The sequence below is a fragment of the Blastomyces gilchristii genome (assembly GCF_000003855.2).
Source record: "Blastomyces gilchristii SLH14081 genomic scaffold supercont1.45, whole genome shotgun sequence".
In the NCBI taxonomy this organism is placed as follows: domain Eukaryota; kingdom Fungi; phylum Ascomycota; class Eurotiomycetes; order Onygenales; family Ajellomycetaceae; genus Blastomyces; species Blastomyces gilchristii.
In genome coordinates this window covers 130,991-135,824 of record NW_003101638.1, presented here as the reverse complement: position 1 = coordinate 135,824, position 4,834 = coordinate 130,991, and positions in this window count along the sequence as shown.

Below are 4,834 nucleotides of genomic sequence, written 5' to 3'. Positions count from 1 at the left end.
AGATCTCACAGAGATATTCAGTTCAGCAAAGACAGCTGAGCTTTCTTCTCACTATGAGAAGAATCTGATAATAGATTTAATAGAAGAATAGAAACTCTTCTGAGAATCAATCTATAAGCTCTCTCATTATAAGACAGAGATCTTACAGATTTATATAGAGAAGAATCTAAAGAATGACTTTATTTAATCTTCACAGATCTTTACAGAAGCCTCTGTAATATTTATAAAGAAGAAGAATAAAGATCTCAGATTATATATAGACTACTGCAATCTGAACTTTAAGATAATAAAGAGTTACTACTCTCTATCTCTAATTGAGAATGTAATTAACTGTCTTACAGAAGCTGTTATATTCATATAACTGAATATAATCAATGTATATACATGACTGTGAATACAGTCTGAGAATGAATAAAAGACTGTCTTTAGAACTGTACTGAGATTATTTGAATATCTAGTGATATCTTTTAGTCTGACTAATATTCTCATGATATTTCAGTCTTTTATTAATAAAACACTTTATATATATCTGAATGTCTTTATAATAATATATCTGAATGATGTGATAATATACTCTGTAAAGAAGAAAGAACACACTGAGTATATTCAAAGTATATTAAAGATCTTAGATGAGATAGAACTGTATATTAAGCTTACAAAGTACAACTTCAGTGTCTGTTAGATTAATTTTCTAGAATATATAATTACTGCAGATAATATTCAGATGAAATCTTTATAAATTGAGACTATTTTATCATAACTGAAGCTAACTAGTATTTATAAGATTCAGATCTTTCTGAGCTTTATGAATTTCTATAGACAGTTTATCTTTATATTTATAAGAATCTTCTTGACTCTTACAGACATACTGAAGAGTGAAAATAAGAAGAAGTCATCTCATAAATAGAGAATGAAAAGATTATTAAGAAGAGAGAACTGTAAGAACTTTCTTATCTCAGAAGCTTATGAGATCTTTGTAAGATTAAAACAGATATTTATAGATATAGTGATACTGTTTCACTTTGATCTCTTACTCTTAACTAGATTAAAGATAGATATCTTCTTCTTTATGATTTCAGAAATAGTCTTATAACTATAGTTAAATAAGAACTGAGTTTTAGTAATCTTTTTCTTATAGAAGATATAACTTATGAAGATTAACTATAATATTTATAATCAGAAGCTTCTTATAATAGTGAAATTCTTTCATTATTAATATCACTACTTTGAGAGTCTTATAAGAGTGATTACTGTTAAAACTGATTATAATAGCTTATAATAGTTTACTTTAATCAAGAAACTCTTACAATAGCAGATTCACTGAGCTCAGAGACTGAGTGAGTTCTGATTTAAGATAGAATATATCAAGAGAACTAAGAACTCAGCAGACAGATTCTCTCACAGATCAGACTATATTAAGAAGATCAGCATGATAGATATAGAGAGATTAGAGAAGATAGAAAAGCTTCACAGAATGTTCAGACTGAGTGTTGCAAAGAGATTAACTGAAGAGTCTCTCAATTCTCTGTGAGAGAAGAGAAAAAAGAGAGAAGAGAAGCTTGTATAACTACTCTTTATAACACTGAGAGTCAACACTCTGAGAATCTCTGTAAGAATTCTTGAAGAGAGTATCTATAATCTGAAGAGTTTGTAAATTTTAAGAAGCACTGTAGAAGATCTGATGTAAGAAGAAACAGAGTATAAGTCTTTATAAGATCTTTTATTCAGATTGTCTGAACTACAACTGAAGAATGAATATACTCAGTATATTCAGAAACTACTCATAACAGAGATCAATTCTACAGAAATAAAGAATTGAAGAGACTTAAATAACCTCTTGTAAAGAGAGAACTGAATTTATATACTTATGAATGAGTTTCTATATATAGAACTTATTAAAAGGTATTATGACTCTTCTCTAGTGAATTATTTTACAGATACTAGAACTCATGAGTTGCTTATAAAGAAATACTTCTGACTGAAGATGTGAGAACTTATAAAGAAGATAGTGAATTCTTATATTATTTATCAGGATTTGTGAGTAGTACAGGTCAGATTATATGAAGAACTTATTTCTCTATTTATCTCATAGAAACCTTGAAAACAGCTAGAAATGAATACTCTTATAAGTCTCTCTGAAAGTAAGAACACATATGATGTCTGCTTTGACAGTGTGCTGATAATAGTGAATTACTTTATCAAGATAACACACTTTATATTCATCTGTAAGAACTTGAAGTCAAAGAATTTGACTTATATCTTTATTCATAATATGATTCAGTTATATGAATTATCTGTGAATATTGTCTCAGATAGAGAATCAATCTTTATAGAAGAATTCTGATCTAATCTGATAACTATACTGAAGATTTTATGAGATCTAAGTACAGCTTTTTATCAACAGACAGATGATTAGATAGAATATCTAATAAGTATATTGAAACAGTATCTGCAGTGCTTTGTTAATTATAATCAGAATGACTGAGTGTATTAATTATCACTTACAGAGTTTGTATACAACAACTTAAAGCATGTCAGTACAGATAAAACCCTCTTTGAGATACTTACTAAGACTCATTTATAAATAATCTTAATAAATCTGCAAGAGTATACTATAGAGTGTGATAATATCTGTGAACAGACTGAGAGAATTCAGAAGATCTGAGAGAAAGCTCATGAATTCTTGAGAAAGACTCAAGAGTATTAGAAGAGATACTATGACTTCAAGCACATTGCAAAGAGTTTCAAGAAAGATGATAGAGTCTGACTAAGTTTAGAAAATATTATTATATAGAGATTTAGTAAGAAGCTAAATCTCTTATAGATAGAGTCTTATAAGATTATGAAGAAAGTTAGCTTACAGTTCTACAGATTGAAACTATTATATAAGTTATAAATATATAATGTTTTTCATATCTCTTTACTCTGTGAATATAAGGAATTTTCAGAAGAGAACTCTGTGACTCATCACTCTATTTATAAAGTACTAGAAAGTGAAAGAGAATATCAGATCAAAAGAATTATTAACTCAGAGAAGTAAGATCACAAGCTCTGATTCAAGATTCAGTGATAAGAATATTCTGATAAGATGAATGAGTTTACTTGAAAATTATTCAGATAGATAAGATATCTACAGAAGCTGAGATATAACTTTTATACTATGAATTCTGATAAGTCAGAATAACACAGTCTTCACTAAGAACCTGATTATAATAAAGATATTAACACTGTCATTTATAAGCTCTAGTTTATAAGATAATAGGTTTCTACTGAGATGAACAGTCTGCAGTGTATATAAGAAAAGAAGAAATCATACTCTTATTAAAGCTAAAAAATAAGAAAATAAAAACAGGACTGTAAACACAATTTAGAGATCAATAAAGAAAAAATAAAGAAAACTCAAACTTATATTTATAATATCTGTGATACTTAACTCTCTTATAACTACTAATTTTCTTCTTTAAAGAAGTAGAGAGTATTATATCTGTAATACAGATAATTGTTACATTTGATATAAAGACTGTTAGAAATGCATAGACTTTAGAAGAGCTGAATATCAGAATGTATACAGTTGTAGCAGAGTCTTGAGAACTGATCATCTGTATATGTGATCAGATATCTCTTATAAAGCTGTGTCTGCTTTTTCAGTTATACTGAAGTATTCAGTCTGGAAATAATTAAGATATGAAGAGAAGGCTCATCTGCTCAGATCAACTCCTGTCATGAATTCATGATATTCATATTACCTTGATTATCTGGATTTTGCAGGTACTCAGGGACTCATCTTTCATTGACAATGAGATTGTGAAAATGCGCCGCAGCGCGAGGATCATTGATAGAAAACCTAGGCATATTTGCATATGTCTGATCAGAGATTGTGTGGGCAGAGAGAGAGTGATTATAGGCCTATGAGACTGTAGAAGACACTGACAACATCAGAAGCTTTATAAGAACTGTTAGGTAGAGTCTGTAAGAAATTACTTATAAGAAGACTTACAGTAAAGAAGAGAACTGTGCTGCTTAGAGTCAGAGACTGATCTGAGAGAGATATGAGATTAATCACTGATCTGAAGATTGAGTGCAGTAGCAGAATTGAAAGAAATGAAGACACTGTTATGAGCAGTGATATCTCTGCTTCATCAGCTGGTAAAAAGTAATTAGAGAAGTTATGAGAATGTTCATAAGAAGCTCAGCAGCAGTCAGACATTATTTACAAGATATTAAAATTAAAGAAATTTTCTATTCTTGAGAAGTTCTTGAATTAATATATAGATATTATCAGAAACACTCTCTCTCTATCATCTGAGTAAAAATACTTTATGAATGAATGAAAATACTCACAGTTTGTGAGAATGAGAGCTGTTACAGATTGTGAGAATGAGAGCTGTTACAGAAAAAGAGAAAAGAAGATGAGATTTCACAGACAGATCTGAGATATTTATACTACTTTAGAGAGATTTACTTACACTGTAAGTGATTTCATGAAATAGTCAGATCACTTTAGTAAATAAAGAGTGATTATAAATCACAGATCTGAATCTTTCTATATAATTATAAAGAGTGATTGCAGACTATGAATATCTTAATTCTACAATTCTACAGAGTTAGTAAAAGAATGAGAAATTTCTCACAATTCTACAGTGTTAAAGAACAATGATTTATAAGAATAAGTGAAAGATTAACTTATAAATACTTCTCTTTAATGAGAATAATCTTACAGAGAGTGATTCATCTATAAGATGAATCTATATAATAATCACATAAGAATCTTGTGAAAATAATTAAGAGTCAACTGAAACTCTTCTGTATGAAAGATAAGAGATAAATCTGTGTG